General features: G+C 41.3%; 1 protein-coding gene across 1 annotated transcript in view; it reads right to left on the bottom strand.

Moving 5' to 3' along the window:
- Positions 1 to 16,631, bottom strand: part of LOC134204473 (choline O-acetyltransferase) — a 216,408-nt gene that overhangs the window by 33,636 nt on the left and 166,141 nt on the right. Inside the window, exon 2 of the mRNA XM_062679294.1 lies at positions 6,123 to 6,202. The gene's annotated coding sequence lies outside the window, so the exon portion shown is untranslated. The remainder of the gene's footprint in view (positions 1 to 6,122; positions 6,203 to 16,631) is intronic.

Below are 16,631 nucleotides of genomic sequence, written 5' to 3'. Positions count from 1 at the left end.
GCGAAGAGAGGTGGACAATACAACAAGAGTTCGACGCAATTGCATGCACTTAGGGATAGCGTTTGAAAATAACTAAGAATTTAAAGATACATTTTTATCTATATTTTATTTTTCCATTTTCTATTGTTGGGTTTTGGGGTTAGTGGGAAGAAAGGAGTTGTTGCGGCCGTTCATGAGAGTTGGGGCCCATTGTCGACATGCTCATGTGGTTTGACATACCTGGGGTACTCAACGGTACCGGCAACGGGTTTCGAGTTCGGCGAGGCGGCAGTGTTGCACACGTAGGCGTTGGACACGATAACGTTAGCTTTGGCTTTGTCGAGACCGCCAGCGGGCTGCACCGTGTTCGTTCTTGGTGGGTCTTTCCCGGCTCCGCCGGATAGCCAGCCAATGACGCGATAGTGTTGGACACGTGGACGGTAGCTTAATGGTTCGCCAGCCGACGTGGCTGTAGTGTTGGACACGTCGAGGGGAGGGGGGTTAGCTCGAGGCTTCGTCCCGTCCTTTTCCTGGCGCGGCTGTAGTGTTGGACACGTCGAGAGGGGTGGTAGCACGAGGCTTCGTCTCGTCGTTTTCCGGCGCGGCTGTAGTTTTGGACACGCAGGGGGGGGGGGGAGGTGCTCGTGGCTTCGTCACGTCGTTTTCCCGGCTTTGGTGTTGGACACGTAGGCGTTGGGCACAGTGACGTCAGAGGGCTAACGGGAACGGTGCCTGGTTCGATCTTGTGGCTCTTTCTAGCGAGGCTCTAGTGTTGGACACGTGGACGGCAGCTGAGGGTCACAGTTTTTCTTCCGCTCCGCGAGAAACGCCGCCAGCAGGCGGAAGCGTTGGACACGAGGTCACGGGCTAACCTGTTTTTGGGATTTATTGGGAAAGGCAGCCGCCAAGGCTGTAGTGTTCCGCCGGTGGATGGTAGCTTCGATAATCGTTGGAACTTGTTCCCTAGCTTCGCGATCCATGCAATTTACACCAGGGTTTTCCCTATGGAAATTATCCCTTTCAAAGGCTAGAAGCCGTCCACTGATCAGACTATTCGGGGCCTTCACTAGCAAACACACCTTTCACAACACTCGGAATTGAACTTTTTTTTAACTTTCGGTAGGTCTTGCGTCGATTACAGTCCAGATACGATTCCACGATCAGTCCACGATTTCTCCCTCAGCTCCCCAAAGTTTTCTCGTCTCCTCTTTCTTATTCGACATTCGGCTTTTTCAGCGGAAATGGTGTTGCCTCCTTTGGTATTTATTTTGCTCCAAGGGCAGGAATTGGGAGAATGGATAGGATAGTAGATACACTTTGATTGTGAATGAGGCGAAATGCCTCAATATTGTTTCCTAAATATTTAAATATTACGCAAATATATCGATGGTTCGTTGGTTGTTACTATATTCGGTAACAAACCAACAACAGAAACGTTGTGTGACGTAGCGATAATTGCGATAAAACCTTCGACGAGGACCAATTTGTTAGTGGCCCAGCAACGAGTGAATGGCCACGACGCCATCGCTCCATTGAATCAGCCTATGACCCCGCTACCTCGCCACCTCGTGCAAAACTCCATATCACATCGAATAGCTGCCAAAGCCAAACATCCTCCAGAATGCTACCCGGTGGTAAAAGAGCCGTCCGCCATTGAGGTTCATCGCATCGGTGCAAAGCTCCCCGGCCGCCATTATGGAGTACTGCATCAACGCAAAGTCCCGAACCGCCATCGCCGGTTCTCGACCGGCACGCCATCGTCCCTCCATCGAACCGCCTCGTCCTGCATCGTCCGTCCATCGAGCCGACATCACCGGCTCTCGTCCGGCGCTCCATCGTCCTAAATCGTCGGGCATCTTTCCACCATCGAACCGACATCGCCGTTCCTCGTCCGGCACGCCATCGTCATTCCTCGTCCAGCCATTTTTGGCCATCGTCCGACCATCGTCGGCCGCCGTCCGGCATTCCAGCCATCTGCGTTTGCACAACAAGGCAAGACTAGCGGTGGACATGCAGAGCCGCCAAGAGCCAAGTCGCCGTACATCAACTTCTATCAACCCCGGCTACCATCTAGACAAACCGCAAGTACCCATTCAAGCCCTATGACGTCACCAATGTTATGAAATTATAATAAACTAGCATGTAAAACCATGCATGCAGCCTGGGCACTGTTGTACTTCTGACATCAGCTAGAGTGAGAGGGTGCGTCCTGTGGGGTCGCCTAGGATGTGGTGGGGTTCGACAGTGGGCTCTGTTGAACTTCTATAAAAAGCTGAATGTGTCCCCAAGCAGGCCCTATCAAAGCGACCGTGTGCCGCTCAAAGTGCACTAGCCTAGTCCTGGTGTTGGGTGGGACTTTAAACAAATTTGACCCGACTGATCGAGCGTCTGTCCACCAAGGAGGTGCGGCTCCAACAGCGTCTGTTCTGGCATCCAGCGGCTGAGTATGAAATGCTATTCCCCGGAAGCTATACGTAAGACGGCAGCCCCATACCGCTGGATAGGGAACCTTGGGCCAACAACCTACTGTTCCCGAAACATCTATTTGTTCGAGAATCCGATAATGAAAGAATACGGACTGATATTACGGCGACGACTCTTAGCGCGAAACTACGGGCACGAATAGGAACATGGAAAGTTTTAACCCTAGCCCAGCAGGGTAAATTGGCACAACTTGCCAATGAGGCACTTGCCAAGGCATGAAGATTGAGATCCTGGGACTGAATGAAGTCCGTTGGCCAAACTTTGGAGAACACAGAACGCCGTCGGGACAAGTTCTACTATACTCTGATTTACGAGGTGAACACGCTCCCCGGCATCGCGGAGTTGGCTTCCTACTAAGCGCTCAGGCACACACTGCGCTTATGAAGTGGGAACCTATAACAGAAAGGATAATCGTTGCCAGATTTAGAACACGGGTCCGAAACCTTACTATAATCCAATATTATGCGCCAACCGATGCTGCCGATCTGCAAGACAAAGAGAACTTCTACAGTCAACTCAATGCCGTCGTAGATAGAATTCCGAAGGGTGATATCAAGATCTGTTTGGGCGACTTCAATGCGAAGATCGGATCCGATAACTCGAACCATGAGCGCATTATGGGACGCCATGGTCTCGGAGAAATGATCAAAAACGGAGAGCTGTTCGCAGAATTTTGTGGTAATAACGACATGGTGATCGGGGGATCGCTCTTCCTGCATCGACCGGTTCACAAGGTCACGGGGTCACCCGTGACGGCTTTACAGAAAATCAAATCGACCACATCTGCATAAGCCGAAAATGGAAATGGACCTTTCTTGATGTACGGAATGAACATAGTGCCGATATCGTGCCTGATCATCACCTCCTCATCGGCGAAATACGCCTGTGCATTGTGCGGATTCGTCGGCAGGAGGAAAGAGTTGGACGACGATTCAACTCACGCCGACTGGAAGATGCCACTGTGAAGAACTGGAGACGCGTGGAAGACCAATGCAATGGTCGCCACCAGCGAGAACAATCTGGGCGAACTACGCACCCAGAGAAAACAATGGACCACCGATGAGACCTGGAGGAAGATAGAGGAGCGAAGAAAAGCCAAAGCCGCGATAGAGCGATCGAAAACCAGAGGAGCCAAAGTATTAGCCCGTCAACGATACGCGGCTCTTGAGAAGGAAGTAAAACGCTCATGTCGACGGGACAAGCGAGCGTGGGCAGACTCTCTGGCCGACGAAGGAGAGAGAGCCGCCGCAACCGGGGACATTCGCATCCTCTACGATATCTCACGACGCTTAAGCGGGGCGAAGATGAATGCAACGATGCCTGTGAAAGACGCGAATGATCAGTTATTGACCGACCCAACTGACCAGCTGAAACGCCGGTTCGAGCACTTCGAACAACTTTTTCAAGTGTCAGCCAGGCCATCACCACCTCGGAATGATCTGCCTAGGATCCGACGTATAACACGCGTCAATACCGAAGCTCCATCACTGCAAGAAATTCAAACAGCCATCCAAAGCATGAAATCGAATAAAGCCCCTGGGGTCGACCGCATATCAGCCGAGATGCTCAAAGCTGACCCCATGACATCCGCTCAACTACGTTTATTACGTAATATAACGGGAACGGGCTTGGATGGTGTTGTATGGTTAAACGTCCACATTTAAACAACGTGGATGAACAGAAAGCATGCCTGACACAGTTCCTGTCGGGCCACGGATGCTTCCGGAAGTAATTTACCGGTATATCCAGAATGTAAGAATGTTGAAGAGACTCCGGAGCACGTGGTGTTTGATTGTGCGCAGTTTACGCCTGCCCCAAAGGCGAAAAATGTCGCAGAGCGATTGTGTCACGAGGAAGACACGTGAAATGCAGTAAGCAGAGTCGTGACGCAAATATAGTAGGAGCTGAAACGTAGATGGAGACGAGATTTTACACATTTTCTGATATCCCGATTTTCAGATCCTAAAAGTGACTTAGAGCCTTCCGACTCAGATCATAGTCATGACCTAAACTTTTCAGAATATTCTGACATATTTTTAATTCCGTACATCATATTAATTTTCAATATTCTCACTTCCTCCAGACCCTTAAGGTTATTCAAATGCTTTTAGATTCCATACGGCTTCCATAGTCTCTCGAATTAACTGTTTTGGACTGTCCCGCATATTACGATACTCAATTTTAAGTGAATCATTAGAAATCTATAGAATAAAGCTTAGTACACTTTTATGAATTTCACTAAAAATATACCGCAATTAGCACAAATAAGTGTAGAACGGCAAAAAATGAATCCTTTTTATTCGAATTAAATACTAAAACTTAGAAAATTATTTCGAAGAAAATACGAATAATTCTATTAAGGTTTATTGAATTTAATAGACTTTAAATCGAGTACTCGATTGATTCAAGTACTTCAATTCGATACTTACTTGGTATCGGATATCAAAGTATCGATTCCAAAAGTACTTGGTATCGAATCAAAAGTATCGAGTATTTACTCGTATTTACTAGTATCGATTCATCCCTAGGTAGAGGCTTTCGTGCCTTTTAAACGGTAGAATATAAGAATAGGAGTTATCGTAAGCTCTGTCAAAACTTAATACTTGGTTGCTGGTAGAGAGCGTGGCAGTCTAAATGGTGTTGCTCTCGAGGAGGAAATGGATGAGCTACGATTTGAGGTTGTCGACGAACTCGTATATTGTAGAACGCTCCTTACATCTGATAATGGGGTTAGCCACGAGGTGAAAAAACGTGTTGCGGTTGCAAGTAGGACTTTCTACGGTTTGCGTAGCCGGCTAAAGTCTCGCAGCCTGCAGACACGGAAAAAAACTAGCTCTGTATACATCGTTGATTCATTGAGCCATGAAGTATGGACGTTAAAAGATGCAGACTATTGAATTTTCGTAGTGTTCGCGAGCGAAAAATACTGCGCTCAACACTTGGCGGCGTGCTGGAAAATTGTGACTCTCGCAGACGCATGAATCACAAGTGGTACCAAGTGTAGACATAGGTATAGGCATGTGCACAGAAACCAACTCTCACCCATGGAATTAGACACAGCATTACATGGTCCCGGCTGGGTTGAGGCAAGGAGGATAAGGGAACCAGCTAACTCCTTCTGTGTTCACGGGTGGCACATTTTAGCAGGTCGGGCAGGAGCCAAACCCTGTCCCCTTGAGCATTGCTCGATGTCTGTCGCGCAGATTTTTGAAGGCCTTTTAATCAGAACAGAATGCCATTTGGGTACACACACTGTTCGCAACCGGACATTTACTGACAACCAACCTCACCCTGTATATGGAAATGCATTATATGTGGAAACTTTATATTTGTTTGTTGATTATACCCTAATTTCCTTATTGGCCATTTTCTATTTTTTAATGGAAAATTTCTAATTTTTAAATGAGAGTTTTTCAAATCAAATCAAATTAGTTTCTTGTGCTCAATCTATGTAGAGAGTGATAATTCTGACTTCTGACTCTTATGGTTCTTTGAGGTACTTTAAGATTTTTTTTCGGAATTTTTAAAGACTATACATCGCTTTCATGAATTTGCAAATCACCCTACTTTAAGAATTCTATGAGTATTTATGGCTGTTTAGTATAAACATGATAAAAGGTTGCATTTCCATATGAAGTATCAAAAGCTGTTTCACTCACCTCCGGGAATCCAAACTCGTCGGTCGCCTCCGACGTCGATAGCCATTTCTTCGGCAGTGATAGTATCGAATCTTTCCATCCTGCGTCGTCCAAGGGTCGGTTGATTGTAGAGATGAAGATGCATGATGGTCGTTATCGTTATGGGACGTATGATGGCCGTTGGTGGAGGTGGTGGTGAATGTATATGGAACGAGATCGAAAAAGACAAAACACATGTGCCATCATGAGTAGGGAATGTCAGCTAAGCAAAAATTGGATTCGTTTTGGGGTAGATACAAAAAATAATGGTTCGTTTTCGACTTGGCGTTCATTGATGACCTGACTCGCGAAAATGACTTGTCAAGTGCAGTTTCATGTTTAATGTTCTTTTCAGTAGGGCCTGTCGGAGTAGATGGATGGTACTGGGGACCAAGCACCGAGGGTAGTTCACATTTATTACGAGACGTCCCGCTGGGAGCATCCCCTCTGTTCTCAGTATAATATTAAATTTGCGAATAGGGTTTCAAACGGACAGTATCCATCGTTTGTTGTAAATTATGGATAACATTTTGCGATTCGAAACCCTATGCTATCGTAGTTAATAAACATTGTGAAGTGTTGGTAGCCCAGGGGAACCAGCAAATAGGCAAGTAGCAGCTCGCAATCCTTCATAATGAAAAGCAAACTTTCGTTTTCCAGGAAACTTTATTTTTCAGCGTTTGTCTGCTTCCTTCTGCAGGATTCGCGCGTTTCATACTGATGAGGTGATGAGGCACTAAAGCGGTTTCGTTCCCTTTGTTGAAAGGAAGATTTCTGCGAGTGACGTGGGTTGCACTGTGCTTTCTTTTGAAGCAAGTAACAGAGTTGGTGCAATTCTCGAGACAGTTCCCTGGAGGGTTGCTACACGCGAATATTTCCCCATTTTTCTTAGGTGTAAACGGCGACCGGCGGGTGGCAATTTTATATCACTGGTTAAGGTTTCACCTTTGCTATAGTAGAACGGGATTAAACTCCACTCAAAGCTAGGAAATTATACTTTGTTGAAGAATGTCTGCATTCTGATTCTGTATAATGATTGAAAACAATAGATAACTCATTAATTGTTACTACAAGTTAAGTTATCTAACTTATTAATCTATTTGTTTACTAGTAGTTCACATTCAATCTTTTGTGGAGTACAAGCAACCTGGTGTCACAAATTAGGGCTGATAGTTCACATTGTTTGCCTGTTGTAAGAATACACTAATAGTTTATCATACTCTAATGTCAGTTTCTTATTTTAATTCGTATGTTCTCATTTGTTCTCATTTGTCATATTCGTCCAATTTAACGATTTTATCCAATTCAATCAGATTACCATGCAATAAGCTTCAAAAAGTCTTGAAGAGAAAAAGTTTGAAGACTTATCACGAATTGACTGAAGCTGAATGCCGACGTAGGGGAGAATATTACAAAACGCACCATGGGGCAAAATGGCTCATATACTCATTTGCAATTCATTTCTGAGTCATTATTATCTCTCTATATGAAAATGAGTTTGCATTACCTTTGAGGAAATATAACTTACGATTTGAAAGATTTCCTAACTGATCGATTCGTTTTTAGATCAGCTGTGTTTATATAAACAAATAAGGTTTAAAACAACCATGCTTTCACCGTAAGTGTCTTCGGCTTTGTGCACAAATTACGTGACGTGAAAAATCGGGGTTTTGACCACCCCCCCTTTACCGTTACCGACAAAAAAAAACACCCTTACGTTACCTACCCTGTTGGGTGGTATACCCTACCCGGGTACCCACGGACTTAAAATGATCATAGCATTGTCAATTTTTCACCGATTTTGACGATTTTGATTGCTACGGATGCAGGAACTTACCCGCTATTCGATACATGTTACATGTTACATGTTACCGATTCGGATTACCTGGTAACCGGAATTCCGGATTAACTGGGCCAAGTCCCATAGTATGTGTAAATTGAAGATATATATTCAACCAAATGAAGATTTCTTGCGTCATGACTAATAAACTTCGTTGGAAATTTAAAGAATATAACTTAATTACGTTACAGGACCATCTTATGAATTAATCCCGGAACGGTTATTCCGGAAACAGGTTCCCGTCGGGCCTAAAGTGGCCACAAACTTATTCGGAAGAAACCCTGGCAATATGGGAATCAAAATTCATGAAATTTGTTTCGGAAGCATGATCTGATAAGTAATTGGACCATTGGATGGTTTGACAACGGACCGGTCATCCTGGAATAGGTTCCCGTGGGGCCTAAAGTGGTCACAAACTTATTCTGAAGAAACCCTGGACCATAGGATGGTTTGACAATGGATGGGTATCAAAATTCATGAAATTGTCTCGGAAGCATGATCTTTTGGGTTATTAGGCCATAAGATGGTTTGACAATGGACCGGTCATTCTCAAACAGGTTTCCGAGGGGACCCTCATTTCGAAGAAACACTTGCTATCTTCTTTTTCCGTTATTTCTTGTCAAAAAGACTTAAAAATTCTTGACTGGTACTCAGAAATGATTTATAATGAACCACAGGCGCTGTAAGTATCATTGGTGTTTGCTGAATTGTTTACAAAAATAAAAAGAAAGACTAAAATTTTCAAAATTTTGTTTGGTGACAAAATGGGTCAAAAACGTGACAAAAGCGGGACGTTATAAAATCGGGTCGAAAATGTGATAAAGTCGGAGGTAGATAAAATCGGGGAGTGACAAAATCGGGTCAACACTGTGTAACTTTTCACTTCTCTCTTCTCATTTCTCTCATTTCACTTTTCACTTTTTACTTTCCACTTATCACTGCTCAATTCTCACTATTCACTCCTCACTTCTCATTCGACCCAATAACCATTCGGCCTAACAGCTATTCAGCCTGATGATCCAACATCAGTCCCATCTTCTTGGAAAATCATGTTTCTGAAAATATTCCAAGAATTTTGATGCCAGGGTGTCTTCTAAATGAGTTTGTGGCCACTAAAGGCCTTTCGGGAACTTGTTCTAGGATGACTGTTCTGGTTGACATCCATCCTATGGTTTCAACTTTATGGATACATATTTCCGAAACAATTCTAAGAGTTTTGATACTCATATTTCCAGGGTTTATTTTAAATGAGTTTTGTCCCCTACGAGCCCTTCGGGAACCTGTTTCAGACTGACCGTTCCGGTTCATATCCATCCTATGGTCTCAACTACATGAATAACATGTTTCCGGAACAATTCCAAGAATGTTGATACCCATATTGCTAGGGTTTATTCTAAATGAGTTTTTGGCCACTACGGGCCCTCCGGGAATCTGTTCCAGAATGACCGTTCCGGTTAATATCTATCCTATGGTTTCAACTATATGAATAACATGTTCCCGAAACAATTTCAAGAATTCTGATACCCATATTGCCAGGAATGAATTTGCGGCCACTATAGAGCCCACGGGAACCTATTCCGGGATGTCCGTTCCGAGTCCATATGATCACGTGGTTCTAATACGTTGGGAAGCAAGGGGTAAACCACTCGGCACACTTTCAGAATCACGCATCGTGCCCACTGTGCCGCGAAAGGTGCCGCAACTGTGCCGAAGTAAAAAAAATATTTTGGCAACGCTGGTTTTCATATCTTGATATGGCATCACGGAAAATTTTGTTTATGTCTTATGTTTCTTCTGAATATTTTTATATGTATTTCAAAAGAAAATTTCAAACTCAAGAACTCAATCTTTTTCAAAAGGAATCAGCTTTATCACCGACATGCATTATAGGAAAGCAAGTAGAACAAAAGTTGACTTAGCATCCACAAGGTAAATACCACCGTAACTAGTGTAAAGGGCATCGATCGTATAGGGTTTCAAATGTGATGAATATATCGGGACTGATTTGCGATTTGGGCGTAACTTATTTTGTAAACAAACATTGGAAGGCGAATTCCTGCTAAAACAAGCATTTCATAAGGAAACCACGGTATGGATCCAACAGATTAAGCTTCCCTCTACCAGATAAGAGAATTAGTTTAGGATGAAAACGCTTGAATTCTCCGGAATCCATGAAACAATGTTTGTTTACAAAATAAGTTACGCCCAAATCGCAAATCAGTCCCGATATCTATCTTTATTCTCCAGAAAACACCGGAATTAGCAGGCGGTATGTTGCTGCAAACAACCGCCACCATGCAGCATACGTTCCAGTACAAGCGCTTCTTACTATCTTGAAAGGTTATCAGCAATCCCAGACTGGCCTGGAAACCATGAACCCTCCGTCGCATCTTTTTTATTGCCGAATCTCAACCATCGACTTGATGCCCATTTACTTTGGAATAACAAAACATTGTCGAAACAGTTGTGTTGACTGACGCGGAACCGTTTGTTCATATTAGCCCTTCGACTAGTTCGATAGGCGTAACTAGTAGCAATCAAGTTTAAAAATGTTGCATCAATCGTTTGTAATCCAGTCGGTATTTGTTCTCTCGATAAATAGTAAATCCGGACCTGAAGCAACTTCGCAACATCATCACAGCAGATCCCAGTTAGCTCGACAAATCCATCAGCTGGTATACTCTGTACTGGTTAGAAAAAGTGAAACAATAACCTTCATTGAGGGTCGCGCTGTTGCAGAAAGTAGCCCAATGCGTCAACCCTATGCACGTTACAACCAAGGCTGATTGTCCGTTGTCCAATAGAGCGATTCCAAGCAACAGCATCAAAATTTAAGACAATTTTTAATTCATGATTTTCTATTGAGTTGAAACTTTGCACAGTTTTTCAATTTCATCTAAATCGTCATTTTTCGATATCAAATCTTCATATTGAGTCACGACTAACTTTTCAAAAGGGTGTATGTGAAAATGGTTCAAAAATATTTAAAAAGCTGCACAGCAAAAACGGAATGTTCGATTGTTATGATTTTTTCAGCAAAGTTAGACAACTAAATGGTGATTCTTAAGAAAATGTGCACAGTAAAAAAAAATTGTTTTGCCTTTAAAAATATCATTTTTGTCACAAAAACTCAAATATCTCAAAACCCTATCTTTTTTCGAACGTAATTTTTTTAGGGAAAACGGTCCATTATATTAGCTATCTACCATAAAAATTTGGTGATGGTAAACTAATAAACAAAAAAGTTATGACATTTCAAACATTTCACAATTTTCACATATAGTAAACAAAAAAAAATTTCCGTGTATTTTTTTTTTCAAGAATCGCAGTTTGATGCTGATTTTATTGTTAAGGGCCTTGCGTGAGTTAAGCAAGTTGTTTGTATGATATTCCATATTTATGTATTCATCGATATTATGTATATTATATGTATAAATATTATATGTATAAATAAATAAAAATGAATTAATATTATCCTACACTCCAAATAATCTAAACGTTGTTTCCACCTGAATTTTCAGGTACATTTTACGTGCACACGTAGCTGCAAATGCTTCAGAAAATTCTTACGTGTCCGGTGAATTCTATCCAAGACTCAGGTAGAACTTACCTGATTTTCACGTAGAATGAGAATTCTCTCAAAAAAACAGGTAAAAGTTACGTGAATTTCAGGTGGAAAAATCTACGTACTTTTCCAGGTGGAAACAACGTGCAGATTTTTTTGGGTGTAAGTATTAAATTAAATGTGGCAGTTACACAATGTTGTTATAGAAACTCTAAGAGTTTTGGGTTTGAATTTTGGTATGGGTTATGATATCATGAAAACAGTTTATTAATACTTATTTTTTATTTATTTTTATTCAAATTTTTTAAAATATCGAACACTTTTGAATTATTATCAGCACAGTTTGAGTATAGTTTTGCTTTAATTTTATTTTCCGACAATGGAATGAAACAGTGAAATTTTTGGGTTCCTTGGATCGTTTTCGCGTTATTAAATTGCTCGCTGAGCTCTGAAGCCTTTATTTCGTACTCTTCAGTAGTAGTAAAACAAAATGATAATTTGGTTAAATCTTTTTCTTTTCTACATATATAAATCTTTGATTTTGCAGCTTTTGTCTTAAAAATAACATTTCTGATATGTTTCTATCAACGTTATTATCAACAGGTTTCAACACTATTAAAATAATTTTTCGCCAGTCACGTGCAATGAAAATTATGACACTATCAATACTTTTGATCACAACACTGGATCGTGTCTAAGTTTCTTATAGATGCTATGAATAATTAAATCAAAATATCATGAAAACAACTTGTTTAAATCACGTCCCTTAACAATAAAATCTGCATCAAACTGCAATTCTCGAAATAACTTACACAGAAAAATGTGAAAATTGTGAAATGTTTGAAATGTCATAACTTTTTTGTTTATTAGTTTACCATCACCAAATTTTTATGGTAGATAGCTAATATAATGGACCGTTTTCCCTAAAAAATTACGTTCGAAAAAGATAGGGTTTTGAGATATTTGAGTTTTGTGACAAAAATGATATTTTTAAAGGCAAAAAAATTTTTTTTTACTGTGCACATTTTCTTAAGAATCACCATTTAGTTGTCTAACTTTGCTGAAAAAATCATAACAATCGAACATTCCGTTTTTGCTGTGCAGCTTTTTAAATATTTTTGAACCATTTTCACATACACCCTTTTGAAAAGTTAGTCGTGACTCAATATGAAGATTTGATATCGAAAAATGACGATTTAGATGAAATTGAAAAACTGTGCAGAGTTTCAAATATTTTCGAAATGGTCGCTCAGGATCGACTGACATGCCCCCGTGGAATGCCTCAATAAAGAAATCCCAGCTGCTAGGTTATGGACAATACCAGACGCCAACCACTGGGTTCTCCATTGCGTGGTCAAGTGTTCTTATCATACTTATCCGGCAACATATCAACGGATTACAAGGTGGAGTTCCTTTTATTCCTTGACCAGGAACAGGGTTTCGGACTAGCGATCATTTTTTTTTATTTAATTAAAAAAAATGAATAAATTGCTTTTATTGCGTGATATGCTAATTATTAGTGCTGTCCAATGAGAGCTTGAAGTAGCTCGAAGTTTCTCCCTGTCATGCTCATGCCCATTTGTTGACAAAAAAGAACGAGCAGGACAGGGAGAAACTTTGAGCTACTTCAAGCTCTCATTGGACAGCACTATTACTCCATAAAATAAGAACAAAAAAAATCCTTCCGAGAGGTTGATAATATATAATTCGCAACCATTGACGTTATCCGTATCCTCCTCAACGGAACCAAGCGGACCTGCAAGCCGGATTATCATTACTATACGGACTAACTGAGACCTCCACTAAATCCTCCAGATAACATCAAAATTACCTGGATTGTCACTGCATCACTAATCGCCTCGCCACATGACTCACGTCACCGAATCACCCTCCACCATAAATATGGCAGTTTAGTCTGTACGAGTGCAATCGTACAATCTGGGGAGGTTGCCAGGCGGTGAATAGTAGCACGACCTCGTCAACACGCCTTGCGATCATCTAAGGACCATCAACGCCAGATCATTTATCATCAATATTCATTATCCTCCCCATACGAAATTACCGACGACATGTCCATTATATCTGAAGGTGATCTGGAAAGATATCGTTCATTTTCCTTGTAGGGAGAATGCCCATTTGGGCAGCCATCCCTATTCCTGCCAGCAACGGTAATAACACGGCCATATTTCAGCCATCTATACAGAACAGATACTATACAGATAACTAACCATGTACTAAAAACAAGTAATTCGGTTGTAATGCGCTCAAATGGTCTCTTACCCTATATATAATCATGTTGGGGTTGAAAAATTGATCTGGCCTTATGTGTCATCAGTGGTTTGAGACCAAATAAAGAATAGATAATTTGTATAATCAATAAAATGTGTTTTGTCAATCTATCTATTTGCAATTGTAGAATGCGACGAGAAATTCTGGGTTCGTGTTTTGGTTGCATGATTCGAGGACGTGCTCCATGGTGCGATCACTCACCATACTTTTCAAAGGTTCTGTGGTAATGGTTTCTAGAAACAAATGAAACAGAAATTGGCAAAACATGCTTCTGAGGTATTCTTTATTTAATATACAACTACCTACCAGAATAAAATAAACACGTATCGCTTTTCTGAAGTGCGTCGTTGTCGAACTAGTCCGAATCCATTTTTCTCTCGATAATCTGCTAAAACTGGGTATATCCAAAAATGCTCCTGATTGACTTCCTCGTCGGCTCCCAATTTGTAGTGAGGAAGGGATACTTTTTCAGTATTATTTTTTCATCGAAAAAGGTTGTGTGTAGGAAACTTAAACGTCCGTCTAATTTATTTAATATACTCGCAAAGATTCAAATCGGCGTCGTCAACATAGCGCAACAAGCATTTCTCCTTGTACGTGTTATCTTTCTTTCTTATAAATTCCCCGGATCCTGGATCCATTGTAGAAGAGGTATTTGATGACGCCCATTGGCTTTGAATTATTAGACGGATGCGATACGCTGTCAACCCAGACTGGCATTGTGTTCGTAGGACTACCATGCCTCTCTGAGCCGGGATATTTCCCAAAACTGGACTCCGGCTTTGGGTCAGATTGTTCACCGCCGTACCAGAGTCTATTATATAGAGTTGCGCAAAGAGGATCTTCTTACTCTTATTCTGAATGATGCTCTTGTTATTATGTTGAAAACTTTCATTTTGTTCAACCCTTCAAGTGACTTCACGGGCGTGATCACTTCTAAAGCTTTCTAATTCGATAACCAAAGTCACCTACAGAGTGCAAACACGTGAGTTTCTTGTTGCAACTTAATTGGGGGGTGTATTGAAGTTTTTTGAAGCTGTTTCTAGAACAAATCTAATACATTTCAATTCATGAGTTTTAATTCGCCATAATAATCATCAGGCGATAACAATACTTTCGCCTTACCAACAATCATTTGTTTACTTTGCTCGATAGGTAGACGGTTTGACAGTTCAATAGGTAGGTTTGGCTTCACTCTTTGCGTAACTCTATATATAATAGACTCTGCGCCGTACAATCTTCAGTGTCAGGACTCAGGATATACGAAGCTTTGTTTCACAAACAGGCAACAGCAGGAGCTGCATCTTTGTTTTGAATCACTACAGTCAGCCGTTTGCTGGGATGAGTTGGTCCTCTTGCTGGGATGTATCGGAAAACAGTTGATCCAGTGGTACCTATAGCTTCTGCAATATTGCCGTAGAATCTGATGAAATGTCCTCCGAAGGATGATACACATTCACTTTCCATCCTTTATTCCACCAGTTGTTTGTCTTCTTGAGGCAGCTTTTCAGAAATACACATTTAAATATATCGATGATAGCGACGGCGTTTTAATTTTAATAAAATAAAAAATAGTTTTGTTCGAAAGTTCTTGCTTATGGCTCGGACTCTGACAAATTTTTTGTTTTGTTTTGTTTAAAACAATGTTGACGAGCTGAAAGCTCCTTCTGTCAAATGTGGAAAATGCAAAGAAGGGTGCCCAGATGTGCCGAAAGTGTGCCGAACTGTGCCCCGGGCACATTGTGCCGAGTGGTTTACCCCTTGTTGGGAAGTCATAATCCTCGAATTTTCTGCGAAACTGGTAACTCAGGATACAAGAAATCATCATTTGGATTCTATAAGATCAACTTCTCCGTTTTTGAGACATGGTCTAGCAAATCCGGAACTCCGGTAACCAGGTAATCCGGATCGGTCCTATATGACATGGATCGGATAGAGGATGAATCCATAGCAAACGGAATCGTCCAAATCGGTTGAAAACCGACGAAGTTATGGTCATACCAAAACGTGGGTACCCGGGTACCCTGTCGGTACGTTACGGGGTATTCAGAAGCCCCTCCCCAAGCCCCCCCCCCTTAATGGGTTTTCATTTTCGTACCACCCAAATCTCAATTTAGCCGAGTTTGTAGATGCCACGGAGTTTCAAATTCCTGCGATGTTTAGAACCTTAAAAAAATTTCACTTGAAAACGAAAAAGGTACCCGGGTACCCTGTCGGTAACAAAAGTGTTAAAGCATAAAATTGACCATATTTTTCAACAATTTAGTACATTCAAAATGCTGCCTGGGAGAACTTCCGGATGATTTCCTGGAGGAACTTCCGGAGGAATTAAAAAATAAAATAAAAATAAAAAATTAAAAATTAATGGTTCAGTAATATCCCGATCACTGGTGAGTTTTAAGGTGATGAAATGACAAAATCGGATTTTTTTTAAACTTCTACAAATATGCATCAATTTATGTCTTGGGAAGGCAAAATACGTGAACGGAACTTTTAATTTCATGCCGAAAAGTATTTCAAAATTCTTGACAGGTTCTCAAACATGATTTATAATAAACCAACGGCGGTGAAAGCTATTTCATGTAAATCATTGTTTTTTGCGGTATTATTTACAAAAATAAAAAGAACGGCTAAAATTTTCAAAAAAAAATTTTAGTTGACAAAATCTGGTCGCTAACGTGATAGAATCGAGGGTAGACAAAATCGAGAAGTGACAAAGTATTTGTGGATGCATACAATAAAAAGCGTCTTGAATAAATGAAATTTGAAATTGTTGCATCTGAAAATGTATTATGAA

Source organism: Armigeres subalbatus, chromosome 1 (assembly GCF_024139115.2).
Source record: "Armigeres subalbatus isolate Guangzhou_Male chromosome 1, GZ_Asu_2, whole genome shotgun sequence".
Taxonomy (NCBI): Eukaryota; Metazoa; Arthropoda; class Insecta; order Diptera; family Culicidae; genus Armigeres; species Armigeres subalbatus.
Note: the sequence above shows the minus strand (reverse complement) of the source record. Positions and strands in the feature narration are given on the sequence as shown.